Source organism: Hyperoodon ampullatus (assembly GCF_949752795.1).
Source record: "Hyperoodon ampullatus genome assembly, chromosome: 3".
In the NCBI taxonomy this organism is placed as follows: Eukaryota; Metazoa; Chordata; class Mammalia; order Artiodactyla; family Ziphiidae; genus Hyperoodon; species Hyperoodon ampullatus.
Window position 1 is genome coordinate 12,720,321 of NC_136916.1, and position 20,848 is coordinate 12,741,168.

Consider the following 20,848-nt stretch of genomic DNA (forward strand, 5'->3'; position numbering starts at 1 on the left):
GGAGCATGGGCTCTAGGTGCACGAACTTCAGTGGTTGTGGCTCATGAGCTCTAGAGTGCAGGCTCAGTAGTTGTGGTGCACGGGCTTAGTTGCTCCGCGGCATGTGGGATCTTCCTGGACCAGGGCTCGAACCCGTGTCCCCTGCACTGGCAGGTGGATTCTTAACCACTGTTCCACCAGGGAAGCCCTGTTTTAACATTTTACCTGTATGGATTTTTAAAATGTATTTTATTTCTTTCAATGGATTTTACATAATAATGATATTCTCTTGTGTTATCTTCTAAAGCTTACAGTTTTTATTTTCACTTCTAAGTTTTTAGTCCACCTGAAATTAATTTTTGTGTATAGTTTGAGGTGAGGGTCTAATTTTGTCTTTTTCTACATGGAGAGACAGTTGTCAGAACCATTTATTAAATGTCCATATATTAAACTATTTATTTAAAAGTCTGCTCTGTTCCATTAGCCTCTTTGTCTATCCCTGTACCAAAACCACACTGTTTTAATACTATAATTTTATATTAAACCTTACTATCTGGCAAATATAATTCTCCCTTCTTCAAAAATGTATTGGCTTTTCTTGGCTCTTCATTCATCCAAATGAAATAAATTTCACCTTACATGTGAAATTTAGTTGCATAAAAACAACTCTATTGATGGGACTTCCCTGGCGGTACAGTGGTTGAGACTCCGTGCTTCCACTGCAGGGGGCATGGGTTCAATCCCTGTTCAGGGAACTAAGATCCCCCATGCCACGCAGCGCGGCCAAAAAAGAAGAAAAAAGCCTCTATTGCAGTGTTGGTTGAAATTGTGCTGAATTATTGAATTTACAAGTTAAAGAGCAATTTCTATTTTTGATAATATTTATTAAAGTAATGTAGCTTTTCATTTATTTAGGTTTTATTTTATATTTTTCTTCAGTTTTATGTTATTATTGAGAAAGGAGTTGCCCATCTTTTGTTAGATTTATTCGTAGAAAACTTGTAACTTTTGTTGCTATTGTGTGTGTTTCATTTCATGTTCTAATTTCTAATTATTTGTTGCTTGTGTATTTGAGTGCTATTTTAGTACATTGATATTTTATCCAGTAATCTTGACAAATTCTCCTCTTATATTCCACAGTTTTACTTGAAGAGTTTCTTGAATTTTTTATGAAAACAATCTTATCATTAGGTCATCTTTCTTTCTTTCCAGTCCTTATATCTTTTATTTCTTATTGTGCTGGCTTGGACTTCCAATAAACTTAGAATAGATGTAGTGAAAGCAGGCATCCTTTTTTTGTTCCTGACTCTAAAGGAAATGCTTCTAACATTTCTCCAGTACGCATGATATTTATTGTAGATTTTTGGTAATCTTTACTAGGATGTAGATGTTCCCTTCTATTCCTAGTTTACTAAGAGTTTTTGTCATGAATGAGTGTTGAAATTTATTTGTTGGGTTTCCAGTATCTAGTGAGATGATGGTATGTCCTTTCTCTTTTACTATGTTAATGTAGAGCATTACATTAATAGACTTTCTACTAATGTTAAGCCATCACTGAAATCTTGAGATCAACCCAACTTAGTCATTATGTATTTTGTTTTACACATTTTTAGACAGTTTGCCAATATTTAATTTATGATTTTCACATTTATATTCAAAACTGAGTTGACTTTATAATTTTCCTTTCTCATGGTGCCATTGCCTGGTTTAAATATCAAACTTATGCTAGCCTCACCAAATGAGTCTAGAGGCTTATGGATATTGTTCAAAATCAATCAATGTATCATAATTTTAATGGCTTCACTATTGTTTGTATCATAATAGACTTAAAAATTGAAGAAAATGCTATGTATCTAGTTTGTCAGTAATTTTAATAGTGAAGATAGTAAATATTTAATAAAACCAATTTTTTTTTTTTTTTTTTTGTGGTACGCGGGCCTCTCACTGTTGTGGCCTCTCCCGTTGCGGAGTACAGGCTCCGGATGCGCAGGCTCAGCAGCCATGGCTCACGGGCCCAGCCGCTCCGCGGCATATGGGATCCTCCCAAACCGGGGCATGAACTCGTATCCCCTGCATCGGCAGGCGGACTCTCAACCACTGCGCCACCAGGGAGGCCCGAATAATAAAACCAATTTTTAAATAATCTGTTATTTTCCTGATCTGATTTTGCCCCCATATCACAGAGGTTTTGAGGTCAGATTGGTATGGCTGGCACTTACTTTTTTCACTGAGGTTCAGCTCCTCTTCCAGAGGACTGACATTCTTACGGCTCTGAAGACTGGCATCATTTCAGATGACCTGGGTTGGCCCAGGGAACTTGATGTTGGCCTTTGACCTCCTGAGCCATCTTCTCTCTATCCTCAGACCATGGTAATTCATTTTGTCCCATTAAAATATGAAGGCTGGGCTTCCCTGGTGGCACAGTGGTTGAGAGTCCGCCTGCCGATGCAGGGAACACGGGTTCGTGCCCTGGTCCGGGAAGATCCCACATGCCACGGAGCAGCTGGGCCCGTGAGCCATGGCCGCTGAGAGCCTGCACATCCGGAGCCTGTGCTCCGCAACGGGAAGAAGAAGGCTTTCTCTGCCTTCTGTGCTTCTCTGGGTCCTCTACTTTCTAAGACTAATCTATATTTGTTTCTGGGTTCTTCAAGGGAGCAGCCCTTATCGCTAGCATGATCCAGAGAGCTGAATTCTGACTCATAGTAATTTCCCTGTTAGTCCCTCCCTCTGCTCACTTTCCTTTTCACGAGCCTTTCTCTTTATCTAGGCAATACAGTTTCAGCACAGTTTCCACTGGCTTTTCGTCGTATCTTTGCAAGACCTCAAGCCAGTCCTTGAAATCCTGGTATCACCCTCCTGCGGCAGAGGAATAAAGCACAAAGGAAGGACTAGATTTTCCTTCAGTTGCGTTTTAATTTCACTGGGTCAGCTGAACAAGGCTTTCAGAGGAAACATCATTTGTAGCTTTGAGCACCTTCAGCAACTTTTTCAAAACCATGGTGGTAAATCTCTGAACATAATTCCAGGGGAAGGTGAATTCTCTGCCTCCAAATGGCTCTCCACCACAAGTTAATCCCACTTAGTGTCACTGGTGATTGAATTCTCCTGCGAGAAGGAAATTGTATGAGATCCATGAACATTTGATGTATGGATATTTCTAAACAGCCTGACTTGGAAAAGATTAAAACAGCCTTGTATTCCCAATCCCTCAAAGCTCCTCACTGGCAGGACCCAGATTTTAATCTACTCCAGGTGGCTAAACTCAGGAAGGCTTATAGCTCTCAGCATCTTCAATTAATGCCAAGTGTAATCACAGTTGGCAGAGTGCAGGGTGTTCTGGCACGTTTCAGGGATAGGCATAGAACTTCTCTGCCAAGTCCTCAGAGTACTATCTTTTGGATTACACTTTTCGTAATCAAAAGGTACCATGAGGGGCTTACCTGGTGGCGCAGTGGTTAAGAATCTGCCTGCCAATGCAGAGGACACGGGTTCAAGCCCTGGTCCGGGGAGATCCCACATGCCATGGAGCAACTAAGCCCGTGCACCACAACTACTGAGCCTGCACTCTAGAGCCCACGAGCCACAACTACTGAGCCTGCATGCCACAACTACTGTAGCCTGCGAGCCTAGAGCCCGTGCTCTGCAACAAGAGAAGCTACCGCAATGAGAAGCCCGCAACGAAGAGTAGCCCCCGCTCACCACAACTAGAGAAAGCCCACGCACAGCAACAAAGACCCAACACAGCCAAAAAAAAAAAAAAAAAAAAAAGCTACCATGATTGATGAACTACAGGCAATGAATAATCCCCTACACTTAAAAATCAGAACCATGGAAAAAAAAGTAAGAGCAAATTATTCCACATAGCTCTGGATTTCTCAACCTCAAAAGCATTGTGCAGAGCCCTTTGAGGACCTTTGCCATGAAGACATCTGAGTCTGATTGAGTTGTGTTATATCTGAGTGTGAGAGAGGTTGCCCACTGTTCTACGTCAGTGTGTGTATTTATTTTGATTTTGCTCATGAGTCCAGAGGCATTTGGAATTGGCCACACTTAAAGCAAAATGAAAGCATCAAAACATTGGATATGGGAAGTAATCACATAACTGGACTCGCCTTTTCCTGCTTGATTGGCTTCTGGTCTGAGGCAATCTGAAACAAGATGTTTCCAGAGCTTGTTATAGGGACAACTCTGCAATGGAAACTGAGAGCACCTTCAGCAAGTCATAAAAGTCCAATTTATACTCCAGTACCAAAAAGAAAGTTCTACTAAAAAAAAAATTAGGTGTTGAATGTATGCTTTTCTTTAACCTGATGGCTATTGCAAGGTTAAAAAAGTGAAGCTTCCTAAATTTCACCGGAAGAACAAGGAATTCAGAGTTACAAAGCAGATGAAGGAGAGAATAATCCTTGTATTTAATGCCTCTTTAGATACACTACCAAGATGATGGAGTGAAAAATCACCTCCGGACACTATAAGAATTGTACAACATTTTTGATGTAGGTAATAGCTTGGCTTTTATGACTATCAACAGGTCATGAGAGAACAAGAAAACAGTGTTCGTGTGTTTGGACTAAAGTAAAAAAAAGCTTAGTAAGTCCTTGGCATTTCTCTCAATTTTATAAATTACTAAAGTTTGTATTTAAATTAGATTTTATTAGTCATTGTAAAATGGTGCATTGACTTCATTACATTGTTTTTAAAAGCTGGAGAAATGGATTTCGAATTCTGTTTTATCACATGTGACACAAAAGTGTTTGTAAAGACTTTGTGTCATGAGACTCCCCACCAGTTGGGAACATTGTCATTCTCCTATTCCATGGTTTATAAAAGCATGTGGATGTTAAGTAGTTCGTGTTCATATTACGATAGCAGTGACGGGATTAAATCCGAGACATTATCTGTAACGGAAGAATTTGCCTCGTTATATGAAGCCAGAAGCCCTCTAAGTGTTTTGACAGAGAAGAGCTGTAGAAATGATATCTCCCAACCTGGAGCGAGCCCACACATGGGTCTCAGTTTTGTCCCGTTGGATGTGGCCTGCCCCCTTTGTCTTGCTCTGCTGTAAACAACAACAACAAAAGAACGTGTTGGGCTCCCCTTAGCACAGCTCAGGCAGAAGGGCAGTTTCTAAAGAACGTGAGAAATGCAGAAAAATATCAGAAGGAACAGTCATTGGAACAGAATGCTTCCTCCATTCACCCGTCATCTCCCACAATCTGATTTCACTGTACCCAGAGCCCCCCTCCCTCCCCTGGCTCCCCTTCCACATAAGCTCTTCCAGTGTGCCCTCTGGAACTCTTTCTACCATAAACAAGCCCCTGCTGTGAGGCTCACGTTACTTATGTCTACAACACCTGTGACCTGGTCCTCAGTCCTGCCATCTGTCAACCTTCAGGTCACTCTCCCACATTCACTGAGGACATTTGTCTGTCTTTCCAGCCCCACTGCTGGGTGACCTGAGTTCATGCAGGGGACTGTTCGACACCCTAGCTGCAGGTCTGTTTGGCTCCCAAGTTTAATATCTTCCTCTGCGCCCTTCAGGAAGCTGGAACATCAGAATCACTAAGCCTGGCAGCTTAAATAAAAGGTGATACCCAAAGCTTTTTGTCTCAAGCAACCACTGGAATTCCCAGTCATAGAATCAGAAATACCTCGATGATTGGGGAAATTGTTCTTAGTTCTAAGATGTATTATCTGACACAAGGCAGATTTCCAAGCTTCTTGTTGAAACTGCTAGGAAACAAGGTCCTAAAAATTTCTCTTGAGTGCAGTATAGTCAGTGGGAATTATTAAGGACCCATTCATACTAATTTAATATGTATAAGCTATCATAGATATCACTATTGATTTTGTGTGCAGCTATGCTTATGTGATTTAGTGAATATAACAGATTTGTAAGGTCTTTTCCCACAGGAACTGAGCTACCCCCAAGAACCATTACCCTTGGCCTGGGGCATTATTTGCTTTTGTTTTCTAATTCCTCCATCTGTTTTTGTTTCTTTTTTAATCTCAGTCCTTGAATTTTTTTGGATTGAGTTTTTTGGTATTCCATTTTCCCCTTTCTGTTGGCTTTTTAAGTTATACCTCTTTGTTTTATTTATTTTTTTAATAGTTGCCCTAGGGATTACCATATACACCCTTAACTTATCACATACCAATTCCCAGATAAAATCTTTTTTAAAAAAAATAAATTTATTTAATTTTTGGCTGCGTTGGGTCTTCGTTGCTGTGGCCTGTGGGCTCTAGAGCGCAGGCTCAGTAGTTGTGGCGCACAGGCTTAGTTGCTTCGCGGCATGTGGGATCTTCCCAGACTAGGGCTTGAACCTGTGTCCTCGGTGTTGGCAGGCAGATTCTTAACCACTGCACCACCAGGGAAGTCCCTCCCAGATAAAATCTTAAACCATATGCATCCACTTACTAACCTCTCACTTTGTGCTATTGTTGTTATACATCTTCAGCATACACTATGAACTCCACAGCACATTGTTTTATTTTTGCTCTAAATAGTCAATTAACCTGTAAGTAAAAATTTTAAAAACAACCAAAAAAAGTTTCTAAATGTATCATTTCTGGTGTTCTTCATTCCTTTGTGTAGATTTGAGTTTCCAACTGATATTAGTTCCCTCAGCCTGAAGAACATTCTTTAATATTTATTGTAGTACAGACCTGCTGGCAGCAAAATCACTTTTTAAAAAAAATCTCTTTTTTCACCTTCATTTTTTTTGAAGAATTAGATTTCTTTTTTAAGAATTAAAAAAAATTGAAGTATAATTTACAATGTTGTGTTAGCTTCTAGTATAAAGCAAAGTGATCTGGTTATATATATATATATTTTCATATTCTTTTCCATTATAGTTTATTACAAGATATTGAATATAGTTCCCTATGCTATACAGGAGGACCTTGTTGTTTATCTAAATATTTTATATATAGTAGTTGTATCTGCTAATCCCAGACTCCTAATTTATCCCTCCCCCCTTCATTTTTGAAAGATATTTCTGCTAGTTAGAGAATTTTAGGTTGACAGTCTCTCCAGCCCCCCTCACTAAACACCAGCACAGTAAAAATGTCATCCCATTTACTTCTGGCTTCATTGGGTCTTATGAGAAGTCAGCGGTAATTTTTATTCTCCTACCTCTAATGTAATCCTCCTGCCATCCCCACCAGCTGATGTTAAGGTTTGGCGTTCAGCATTTTGACAGTGATGTGCCTAGATGTAGTTATCGCTATGTTTATTCTACCTGACGTTTGTTGAGATTCTTGAACCATTGGGTTGAAAATTTTCCACATTTTTCAGCCATTATGTCTTCTAATGTTTTTTTCTGCCTCAGTCTCCTTCTTTCCTCTTCTTCTCTGGGATCAAAAGCAGATTGACAGCTTGTATTTTCTGACTTATAGTGCAGACTCTTTATGTTTCACTATGCAAATGAAAGATTCACCTATTCTGGTTCCCTTGTCTTATCAGAAGTAGATCTGACTTTCAATAAGTTCTATTCACTGGAGAACTCTGTAGACAGCCATGATGAAATAGAAATGACTCAGATGATCATATCTATTTTGTCTTGACTATCTTGATGCTTTTTAACCTTCTTAATTCTTGGTGTAGTGCTTTAAAGGCCCATGTTTTAATTGAACATACTCATTTTTGTTATAATGAATGCATACATTTTATTTAAAGTATCCATTTTACTGCATATCTTCACAGCTGAATAAGCAGGCCATTGCAGGCTATTTTCACTACATTTTACCTTGCTTCTCTCTGCTTACCCAGATCTGTCTGGGCTTTCGGATAACTGAATTGCAAATTAAAAAGCAGAACATCACTCGCCATTTCTCTGAAAGCCAAGTTCACACCAATCTCATAATCATCCACACAGGGAGTCATCTGTTTTTATGCCTTTGTAAATAAATAATCTTCCCTTGAATAAAAATCATTTGCTTCTTGATTCCTTAGTATTTATAATTTTCTAGAACTTTATGTGTTCACGTTATGATCTAAGAGGCATCATGTGTAGACGCTCAACAGTATAACTGCTACCTCGTTTAAGGACTTAAGTCAACAAGTCTTTAGTAAGTGCTTGTGAAAAGTCATAAAATAAAGGACTTGATAGTAGTTCTGTCTTCATGATGCCTCTAACCAAATTGGGCAGTCAAGAAGCACACCCACATGAATGGAAACATCCTTGTGGAGAAGCTGGGAAAGTCAGGGATAGTTTTATAGCAGTGAGATTGAAGTAGGTATGGAGAGAGAATTTGGAAGCTGGAAGGAGAACATTCAAAGCAAGAGTAGCACAGCAAACAGACACAGAGCCAAGCACTCTACCCATCCCTGTACATGCTATCTCGTTTAACTTCCCCAAGGATGAGGCATTAGTCGTTAACTGACTTCTGTAGGAGATGGATATCATTCCTGCCCCTCTTTCATAGAGGAAGAAATTGAAGTTCACAGAAGTGATGTGCTGCAGGCTCCACAGCCAGTGGTGGTGGGGGAGGGGTGTGGGAATTTGATGGTCCGAATGCCTGGCTCTACTTCCTGTGCTCTTCTTAACCATTGTGCTCTCATACTGCTTCCACAAGGGGGATTGGATATAATAGCAGTCAAGTATCTATTCTTATTAACTGTGTGAGACTATGGGACTGATTCTGATTTAGGGTTTTGCAAATAACACTAACCCTGTATGCTTTCACCTGCCTTGCAAACCAGAAGGTTGCGAAGATTTACACCCATTTAATAGTATATTTCAGTTTCCACTCAATGGGAAGTGCCTTAAATTCAGCCTCATTCTAGTTTCCAGCCTTAGCTCTGCCCTCTGCCCTGCATTATTTTAAGATTACTATTTAGTTGTGGATAAAGTTTTATCATAACCATGATTATTACAGCTTCCAAGTTTGAATTTCTAATTTCCATTTCGTAGAAGAGGTGAGACTTGAAACAGGTCTTGAAGGAGTCAAGTTGAAGGAGGAATGAGCATTACAGGCATGAAGGAAAACCCTCATCAAACCCCACTGGTTGTAAAAATATTGAATTACTATGTTGTATACCTGAAACTATTATAATATTGTAAATCACCTGTACTTCGATAAAAAAGAAAAACCATTGGTTGGACCCGCTGCACGAAAAATCCTTTTGCTGGCATTAAATTTCTAGTTTATTGTACAAATTTACATCTAGGTTAATATGTGTTGGAAATCATATCTTCTGATTAGGTGGTCAGAAGTCCTTTGCAGCCAAAGTTTGGCTTCAGCAGAATTCTACTTCCCTGATTTACTCTGTTATGATAAAGAATAAAACCTGAGATGTGATCACATCTGAATTTCTACCTGTATTCTGCAGATGTGTCACATTACATATAAACAAAGAACATTAAGCTTTCAGATGGGATATCTGAGGTTAATGAGATTGCCAGCAAATAATATCAACATACTAACAAGTATTTAATTAATCTCCAAAAGGCAATACATTGGTTAATACTTTAATCCACCAAAATTGTGGATATTTACTCATGGAAGTAAAATTTTCCTAGTACATACATACAAGAGTAAAAAGCCTTTTTCTTTAAGAAAGTATAAGATAAGAGTATCCATGTGGACTAATAATGTCAGCAACATTTTTGGGGTGCCATCCTATACTGAGAGAGGTATATATATTTAGTAGTTGATATAAAATGCTTGCATTAACTTTGGTTTGTTAGGCCATCTCTCCAATGGAAAGTTCTGTTATTTAGCTTTCTAACTAGACTTGAGTCATTGACCAAACTGTATAAGTCAGAGTTTTTAAACCACCACCATACACAGACACACACACATACACACACACAGAGAGAGAGAGAGAGAGAGAGAGAGAGAGCGCACTAATGAAAAGCTTTAGTCACAAATGCATATTCATTAATTTCCCCCTGAGGAACACTCCATCAATCCTGACATACTAATGCCTGACAAGTCAAGGCAGTTGAAGGTTCTCTTTGGGCCATGAGGCAATATTTTCCTGTGTCATGATGTGTCATGATGCATAAAGAACTTATTTCTCTAGGGCTAAGAGACAATGAAAGAGAAAACCACAGCATGTACCTTATGATAAATAGTGGAAGTCTGAAGATCACAAGTGTCTCTTTTTCTTCTGTATAGTGAACTTTTTAGGAGTTACTCTTTCTCAGAGAAGTGAAACAACATTCTAGTTCTTTCCCTGAGGACTGTGGTTCTATTCCACTTCTTGATCCAGTCAGATATATTCCAGAAGAGGACTTAAGCAAACTCTGACTCCTTTATCTTTTCTGTAACTCAATTCTCTCCTTTTCCCCAGGATAATTACTTATAGAAATTGCAGTACTTGCAAGAGACTTGCTTCTGATCCCCTGGCTGGAGGCTTAACAAGTTAGAGCAGAGGGTGGTGAGAGAATTCTTAAGAGTACTTGATGTGAATTCTCTGGAATTGGGGGCATACAAGCACAAGGGAGCTGTCGTCAGTTTCTGGTCAGGAGTGCCCAGTGGAGTACTCTGTACCAGCAAGTCTTGAACCGTGGTAGTGGCCTGGAAGAAGTAGGGTACAGCTCCACCCCAACCAAACTCTCTCTGCCCCCTGAGGAAAGGAAAAAGTATACTAGTCATACCCATGGCTCCACATGAAGAAGTATGGAACCCAGAGAAAGGGTAAGAGCTGTGGGGCTTCCCAGGAGACCCCCAAGTCAAATGATGGGGTGGTCCATCCTGAGAAAGGGTTGGACATGAGGACTACTAGAGAGGCAGAGAGGGAGCTTAGACTATTGCTCTGAGTGGTCTTCAGTGACAGAGGGGGCTGAGATGGAGCTGAACACCACCCAACTAAAGGGGAGAAGCCACCTATGAGGAGTCTACCCCATCAGTCTAAGTCACCAACTATTAGACCAAACCAAAGGCAAGCCAGAGGGCCGCCATTCTGAGTTCTATAAAACAGCATGTCAAACCCATCTGTTCACTTGCACTTGGATAAATATCCAGCTATATACTTTCAAACATCAGTTCCTGAAAAACATTTTATTATCATAACCACGGCTGCTTATTAAGTGCTGTGAGCACAGTGTTTCAATGGTACTCCTCTTATCCTTCCTCTGCCTTCCCACCGGAGAGCAGCTGGACCCAGCAGTGGGGCCAGCATCCCCCGTCATCATCTACCAAATCAACATGCCAGGGTGGGGGAAAGAATGAATAAGCAAACCATGGCCCAGACCCCACTCCTGGCTCTTGGCCCCCAAACCTAGCCTGTGTCAGGTACAGAGGGAGCTTTTAATTTAGCTAGGTTCTAATAACTGAAAGTAACCAGAAATTATAGATTCTGCCTAAGACATCATTAGGAGAATGGAAAAACTCATTTGACATAGCACCACTGAAAGTCATGACTGAGGGGAAAATGCTGCCTTTACATTCTCAAAGAATTGAAATTCCTTGGTAAATCATTTACATATATAATTCATTTTAGAAAGATAGCCATCCAAGGTGGCGGATTATTTTCTAAGTTTGGGATTTTAAAGAAGCAAGGTTACTCTATCTAGAAAATTAATTTATGAGTTACCAACATTTTTTTCGGATAAAGTATTAATATACTTCTTATTTCATCCCTTGTCTTAAAAAATAAAATGCAGGGAAATTACTGGACTCTGGGATGGATATTGTCATAAATGAAATAAATTCCTTAATTAGAAGACATCTTATCTCTTTAAGTATGAAGAAAGTACCACTTTCATTCATTCGCCTGTGATTAGTGCCTTGAAACAGCAGTTTTCCACATGGTGACCTCACAGATAAAATGCACTCATGCATCTTACAAACTTGAGCCATTGAATCTCTCTCACCTGGAGGACCTGTCCCCATATGTCATGAGAAAGAGGAAGCAGAACTGTTAAAAAATTACATAACAAGAAATGGATAACCATTCTCCTTTTGTATAAGTTCCTTTGCTTTGAGTAAAGAGATTTTATCATCTTAAGAGGTCCAGTCACCACCACCAATACCAAAGTAAAAATAGACAAATTCCCATAATGTTAGCATACTAGTTACAAGTCTGAGCCTCTGTTTTAATGGTCATTTGGTAAAATTTTCATCTTGGCTTTGTAACACTTTTTCTATAGTTTGTATTTTATCTTTGGTATTTGAGAATTTGGGATTCAAAACAATCTTTCATTATATGGAACCTTTCAAATTAAGCAATCGATGTCATCTCTTATGTGACTTTAGGAACAAAGGGTAATGACTGTTAAGGAAATGAATGTACAAAATAAAATGGTAGTCATTGCCAGTGTTCTGCCTTAGATTTTATGTAAGTGCAGAGGCTTCCTGGGATGTGTGTTAGTTCTTCACCGTGAAGAAAGGATGGTGAGAAAGGATGGTGAGAAAGGATGAAGGAGTGAGCTGGACAAAAAGTAGAAATTGTGACAAATGAACACAGAATGGTTTTTTCAGATTAATCTCTGACTTGCTGGTCAAGAGATTGAATTTGAGAAGGGCTGTAATAAATCAGGGACTGTTCACAGTTACTGATTATGGAGAGCAAGCCCCCGAAGTAAATCAGCTCTCCAGGATGTAGGCTGGTTTTGAATCCACCTGTGGACCTCAGAGACCCAAGAGGATGTGTGTGGGGCATGCTTGACTGTATGGCAAGGGAAACTAAAAGAGTAATAAAGAAAACATGATTTCAAAATGTTTTCTCCTTGAATAGCACTTCGTGATTTTCGTTTATCTCAAGATCTTAATTCTCATGCCAGCTGTGGAGTATGTTTTGCTGCTTTATAAGAGGCAAGTGACTAACCCAAGATCAACTGGAACAGCCACTCAGACGCAGGTTTTCTGACATCAATTCCAGTGTCCTTTCCCTGATGGGCTTGACTGGAAGGGTGAGGTTAATGCACCATGGCCAGGCCATCTCCCATAGGAATGTACTTTCAACCCAAGAATTGGGAAAAAGCCTTTCTTCGGATGAATTGTTATGTTTCCTTTTGATAGACAATATGAATTTTTCATTTCTATTATTATTATAATTATAATTATTTTGGCTGCTGAAAAGTTCAGAGCCCAATTTCTGGCCTAGTCTTCAATTTTGGAGATTGCATGAGGCCTTCTGATCATGTCTTTCCATTCTATCTATATTATTCCTCACCTTTTTTATTCACACTTTCGTATTTTAAGGTGGCATGCATATTATAAGCCTCTTCAGATTATTTGTGGAACAAGGTTGGATATAAATATATCACCACCAACAGAAAGCAAATTTGTGGCATTTGACGGCTTTAGGTTTCTGGAGGCAGAGCCGTCGTTCTTTTCTTTTTTTAAAAAATTTATTTGATTAATTTATTTATTTTTGGCTGCATTGGGTCTTCGTTGCTGTGCGCGGCCTTTCTCTAATTGTGGTGAGTGGGGGCTACTTTTCGTTGCGGTGCGTGGGCTTCTCATTGTGGTGGCTTCTCTTGTTGTGGAGCATGGGTTCTAGAGTACGGGCTCAGTAGTTGTGGCACATGGGCTCAGTAGTTGTGGCTCACAAGCTCTAGAGCACAGGCTCAGTAGTTGTGGCTGGCTCACAGGCTTAGTTGCTCCGTGGCATGTGGGATCTTCCCGGACCAGGGCTCGAACCCGTGTCCCCTGCATTGGCAGGTGGATTCTTAACCACTGTGCCACCAGGGAAGCCCCAGAGCCATCATTCTGAGTCCTGGAAAACAACATCTACCCCATCTATTGTTTCACCTGCACTTGGATGAATATCCAGCTATATTTAGCTATGTTGCAAAGCACTGGAACATCAGTTCCTGTCAAAAGTTTCATTATAACAACTGCTTTTTATTGAGTGCTGTATAAACTGCTGGGGGTGCCTAGAGATGGGCTCATGTTCTTTGGGTTCAGACAGGAAGCCTCGTTCCCTTCAATACTGAGAAAATTCCTGCTGGGAAGAGGTGTAAGTCTGGCCTTTCCAAATAACCACCTTACGTGGGGAAGGAACACCCAGAGTTGTTTCATCTGTGGATTTCCATGCCCTTCCATCTTCTGCTCCCAGTTCCTGCCTACACCCGTGAAAACGCCCAGCTCGGAGCGCCATGCTCTTCCTGCAATCTTACGATTTCTTCTTTCCTCTTCCTCCTCTCAGTTCCGAAGAGCAGGACCCCAGACTTCATAATCTCACTAGCCCATGATATACACAGTCTTGAAACTCAAGGAAAACATGGCCATTCCTCCCTGAAAACCCAGTCTCACCATGTGAATATAGCAACGATGTAATTAAATATGTGGAACAATATAACGTTTCACTGTGAAGTATTGAATAGTTTGACAGAGTTTTTAACAGACACTGGAACTTACGCCTCCAGCTGAATTTGGATGTGTTCATTCTGTCATTTTTTTTTAAGCAATCCAATCACCAAGTCCCATCTAGGCAGTTATAGAGGTGGTCTTTGGTATATTGTCACCATCATTAACTATGCCAATGGAAATTATCAATGAATGAACATGGATTGGGGCTAAGCTCTTTGCTGAGATTGTCAAACCTTCAGAACCCTGACTGCAGAGTTCATGGTTGAGGGCATCTTCCTGACACAAAGGACTCGGCTAAAGCTGCACCCTGAGCATACAGTTACTCATTAGTTATGCATATAATTAAACAATAGCCCATTTGTGTTATCAGTCTACAAATCTGCAAAGCTGAGGGCCAAGGAGTGAATGAAGAGTCATTGTGATGCAGTTATAGGTAGAATTTGCTATCTCTTTTCCAATTTAAAAATCCTGTGCTAAAATGGGCAGTTTAAAAAATGATAAAGCTATTGGGTGCTTCTGAATCTCTTTCCTTGCTTTTGAATTGTTGTATTTAGACCTTACTCTACTCTTCATTCTTAGTCCTAGACATCTTAGAGATTCTGCTGACTTAGAATATATTTGGTGTAAAGAATAGGGGAAAAAATAGTTGTGTGCCTTTATTTGGCTCAAATGCCCTCAGTGTGGTGGTAGCTGTGACCCATTTCTGAATGTAGTGTTTTCCTTGTTTCTAATGACAATCTTTCCAGGGCATGAAGAATATTAAAATTGAAATCCCCATGGGTTATTAATGAAAAGGCTTTAATTTAGAAATTCTCAAAACTGCCTGTCTCCTTCATTTGTAAGTCAAAATGGTAGTTAACTTTTCAGAGTGAGTAGCATCTGCTGTGTTTCCATATGTTGGGAGAGAGTCAGCCTAGCCTAAGTGGGAGATTTCTTCCAGTTCTAGGTCAGTGGTTTCCAAAGGGTGGCCCCAGACCAGCAGAATCAGTACAACCTGGAGCCTGTTGCAAATGCAGATGCTCAGGTTTTACCCAAAAACTACTGAATGAGGAACTTTGAGAGTGAGGCCCAGTAATCGCCAGAACACAGGTGATTCTGATGCCACTGAAGTTTGAGACCATTGCTCTGAGTCTAGAGTGAGAACAAGTGCTTGTGATCGAATCCTGCCATGAGAGCAGTGAACTCACTTTCCCTTCTTGTACTGGAGTATGTCCAGGTTTCGCCAATGCAAAGTAGTAGTTAATGAATGGAACATAAAGGATTACCTTTCTTTTAAAGTGGTTTGTGGTTTGGGTGGGGGGCACAACTCCTTGGCCTAAGTTAATGGTGTCAGTAATCACTTAACTGTTTACAGTTAGACAATGATGTCAACAAATTGACTGGTTAGTAGCCAGTATTCTGGAGAGATGCCTAAATGTGGGCACATCCCACAGCTAATTCCCCAACCATGACCAAGGGCACCTCAGCGATAAAGAACAAAATCTTTTTTTTTTAATTGAAGTATGGTTGCTGTACAATATTTTGTCAGTTACAGGTGTACTATGTAGTGATTTGCAATTTTTAAAGGTTATATTCCATTTATAGTTATTATAAAATATTGGCTATATTCCCCGTGTTGTACAATATATCCGTGTCGCTTATTTTATACCTGATAGTTTGTGCCTCCTCATCCCCTCCCCCTCTACTGCCCCTCCCCCCTCCCCACTGGTAACCACTAGTTTGTTCTTTATATCTGTGAGTCTGCTTCTGTTTTGTTAGATTCACTACTTTGTTGTATTTTTTAGATTCCACATATAAGTGATACCATACAGTATTTGTCTTTCTCTGTCCGACTTACTCCACTTAGCATAATGCCCTCTAAGTCCACCCATGTTGCTGCAAATGGCAACATTTCATTTTTTTATGACTGAGTAGTATTCTATTGTGTGTATCTATCTATCTATCTATCTCACATCTTTTTTTATCCATTCATGTGTTCTGTTGGCGTACACTTAGGTTGCTTCCATACCTTGGCTACTGTAAATAATGCTGCTACAACACTGGGGTGCATGTATCTTTTTGAAATCGTGTTTTTGTTTTTTTCAGAAGTGTAATTGCTGAGTCATATCGTAGTTCTAGTCTTAGGTTTTTGAGAAACCTCCATACTGTTTTCCACAGTAGTTGCACCAATTTACATTCCCACTAACAGTGTGTGAGGGTTCCCTTTTCTCCACCTCCTCACCAACACTTGTTATTTCTGTTCTTTTTGATGATAGCCATTCTGACAGGTGACAAACAACCAGATCTTGTCGGGCAAATTCTTTCTTTCTTTTTTTTAAAAAAATATTTTTTTTGTTTTTTTTTTTTGCAGTATGCGGGCCTCTCACCGTTGTGGCCTCTCCCGTTGCGGAGCACAAGCTCCAGACGCGCAGGCTCAGTGGCCATGGCTCACGGGCCCAGCCGCTCTGCGGCATGTGGGATCTTCCCGGACCGGGGCACGAACCCGTGTCCCCTGCATCGGCAGGCGGACTCCCAACCACTGCACCACCAGGGAAGCCCCTAAAAAAATATTTATTTATTTATTTATTTGGTTGCTTCAGGTCTTAGTTGTGGCTTGCCAGCTCCTTAGTTGCGGCACATGGGCTCCTTAGTTGCAGCTCGCCAGCTCCTTAGTTATGGCATGCGAACTCTTAGTTGCCGCATGCGTGTGGGGTCTAGTTCCCGGACCAGGGATTGAACCCAGGCCCCCTGCATTGGGAGCGCAGAGTCTTAACCACTGCGCCACCAGGGAAGTCCCTCTTTCTTTTTTTTTAAAGTTTAATAATATATTTTTTTCTTGCAATTTATTTATTTGTTTATTTATTTATTTATTTATGGCTGCGTTCAGTCTTTGTTGCTGCGCGCAGGCTTTCTCTAGTTGCAGCGAGCAGGGGCTACTGTTCATTACTGAGCACAGGTTTCTCATCACGGTGTGTTCTCCTGTTGCAGAGCACGGGCTCTAGGCGTGTGGGCTTCAGTAGTTGTGGCACACGAGCTCAGAAGTTGTGGCTCACGGGCTCTAGAGTGCAGCCTCAGTAGTTGTGGCACACGGGCTTAGTTGCTCTGCAGCACGTGGGATCTTCCTGGACCAGAGCTCAAACCCGTGTCCCTTGCGTTGGCAGGCGGATTCTTAACTGCTCTGCCACCAGGGAAGTCCCACAAATTATTTCTTGAACTGCAGTAAACTCGATACTGCAGATAGAAGTAGTTTAGCTCTTGAATCACCCAATCTCTGTCCCTTCTATATTTTTCTGACACAGCCTCCCTGGCTCTGGCTTTAAACATATGTCCATGCCGGCATTTTACAGTGGTTCCTATAACATTATGACAAGAACTTTGCATCAAAAAGATAAGTGCTGGCATCGGCTACTTAACAGGTCTTCCTGGGCCTTCACTTTAGGAAGAGTCAGAAGAGTGTTTATACCCAGCCTGACCAGAAAATAGTCTTTCCCCCTCCATGAGCTTTCTTCTATTAGTGAGATGGGCAATTGCCAAGGAAAAGGTTGGCTCCAGGATATTCAGCCCCTGCCCACCTGCCCTTGGTTTCTCCCTGTGCTGGGGGCACAGCTGCCACCACCCGGCCCCAATGGCAGCCTCTTCATGTGGGAATTGCTGTTCTTTCTCAGGAAATGTCACCTTTCCTCTTAATTTCCCTATTGTCACTAAGAGACCAGGGACCTCAAATCAAATCAATTTGAAAAAGGTAGCAATTAGCATGCATCAAATAAGACCAAGGAGTAAATTACTCCCTGCGTGAACGGGTTAAAAAACAGTCACACTGGTCACATATTTATGCCCTGCCGTTTGTCAGGGACTTTCAAGCCTCTACTAATGTTACTTTAAAAATGTCTAAATGGAGATACTATTCCCAGCCTACCCCGAACTTGAGCCTGTAGCTGAGAAGAGGTCTCCCCAGTCTCCCAGAACAAGCAGACAGTTATTAATGGAGATACTCTCCCAGCTCATGTACGTACTAACATCTGTTAAAATTGCATTTGTACAGGGTTGCGTGAATGATTGATATAAGAACATACCACTTTGGCTAAACACAGCTCTTATGATTTCATGACGCTGCTTCCCAGAGTTCTAGGTTATAACAACCTGACCCTAGGTAACAACAACCTGAAGTTACAAGTGAAGGCAATCTGCTCTCATCCTGAGCTGAATGTACAGAAGAGGTTTTCCATTGGAACAATCTGCCATTTAAAGAGGGTGGGGGGCTTCCCTGGTGGCGCAGTGGTTGAGAGTCCGCCTGCCGATGCAGGGGACACGGGTTCGTGCCCCGGTCCGGGAAGATCCCACATGCCGCGGAGCGGCTGGGCCCGTGAGCCATGGCCGCTGAGCCTGTGCATCCGGAGCCTGTGCTCCGCAACGGGAGAGGCCACAACAGTGAGAGGCCCGCGTATCGCAAAAAAAAAAAAAAAAAAAAGAGGGTGGGGCCTCTGACAGTGGAAGGGGTCAGACTCTCTGGCTGGGACTCCTTCGGGGCCTCCTGAGGCAGCTGTAGCCTGGAAAAGTGTGGCTTTTCAGAGACAGGGTGTTATACTCAGAGAAATTTTCTCTCCTAATCTGGGGTTCATAGCTTTACTGCCTGGGTAGGGCAACTGCAGAAAAGCAGACACTGACTGTCCTGCTTGTGAGTCTCCCCAAAGGGCATTCTTTTTTTTTTTTTTTTTTTGCGGTATGCGGGCCTCTCACTGTTGTGGCCTCTCCCGTTGCGGAGCACAGGCTCCGGACGCGCAGGCTCAGCGGCCATGGCTCACGGGCCCAGCCTCTCTGCGGCATGTGGGATCCTCCCAGATCGGGGCACGAACCCGTGTCCCCTGCATCGGCAGGCGGACTCTCAACCACTGCGCCACCAGGGAAGCCCCAAAGGGCATTCTTAATGCTCTTGAACTTCCATTCATTGGTCTTGAACTTACAGACACTTGAACTTACATTCAAATATAAACCAGCAGCTCAAAGTATCAGAGCTGGGTCAAGCCTCAGCTGTTGCTGAATCCACATCTCTCCTGTCTTTGTTTTTTTCGGTCCCATCTCTGCATCCCTGTTTACTCCATAGTCTGTTTTACTCTGTTTTTGTGTTAGGGAATCTTACTAGGACCTCTAGACAAATTGAACATTGTTGTAGAATGAGGTGTCTCTTGGCTTAACAACTTTCTTTCTCCTCTGTCTCCTTTCTTAGAAGAATAATTTGGAGAGTGAGGGAGCAGAGAAGGTTTCTAGGGTTTTGTTGTATTATTAGAATAGAATCATTATTTTGTAACCTTCTTGCTCCTAACGAAAGGCATCCTCCCCTGTGGATAAAGAGGTTGCTGTGTCTGTGGGATTTGGTAAAAGGAAGGGCCCGCTAGGGGGCGCTGAGAGCCTCAGAATAGTTCACCTCTGTGCAAAGAGAAGGCGGGCTGCCAGCCCTGGTGCTGGGAGGCTTCTAACTCCAGAGGCTCTGGAACTGTTCTGGGAAGGCCTTCATCTGTCTGTTAATGGATTTGACAGAGAAGAGGGCTGCCAGCTCCCAGGTGGGAGGGTGTGGAGGGGGCTCAGGGAGAAGGGAAGGGAGGGGGGGTGGGAAGGACGCTGTTTGTAGGACTGGGGAACTCCAGAGACATTGGGATATGGTGTTTTTGTGGACCATATGGTGTGGCGGGGGAACAGGGAAAGAACCAGCTTTGGGCCGAATTAGGGGACCAGGATGTCTCCCAGGTACAGGAGGTCTCAGACATCCTGGGGGCCTGGCTGTCTGGGTCTCCCCAGGGTCCTTCCAAGCCCCTGTGTCAACCTGCAACCTCCATCATTTTTCTGTTGCTTTAGAGTCACAACTTGCCTTGCTTATGTCCTCCTTCTGGAAAATAACAACGACCCGTTTTGGCTTCCGTACCTGCCCGACGGAGGTGAAGATGGAGAAGGTCACTCTTTTTATAGCTTCCAGCCCTTGAGAATCACACGTAGTTATGATGGACAATTTTGAGCCACAAGATGAAGAAAAAAGAAGGAAATATTTTCTATTTGAAAATGTTTGAGACTCATAATAATTGCTCTTACTCTGTGGTAAGAACAGTTGTTAGCATTTAAGAAGGATAATGCCATTTAATCCTCGCAGCAACCAGATGAAGGAGTAGTATAGTCATTCCTATTTACAAAGGTAAAATGACTCACTCACAGTCACACTACCAGCAGGCAGTAGAGCCAAAATTATGACCCCAGACAGTCTGATTTTGGAGCCTACCCTTAAATAACTTATTGAAAATCAAAGTCAGTTCAGTGATGGAACTGGAATTTGAATTTAGAACCTTCATCTTCAAATCTTCTTGTACTGTATCCATCACCATTCCTCAAATGTTTTGGCTTCAGAACCCCTTTACACTCTAATTACTGAAGATTTTAAAGAGTAATTGTTTCTGTAGGTTATATTAATCACCATTTACTGTACTAGAAATTACAAATGAGAAATTCAATTATTTATTGGTTTATTAAAAATAACAGTAATAAACCCATTCATGTGTATAATAACACACTTTTACCAAAAATAACTAGTTTCCAAAGTAACTTAAAAATTAGAAATAATTTTAAATAATAATAAAAA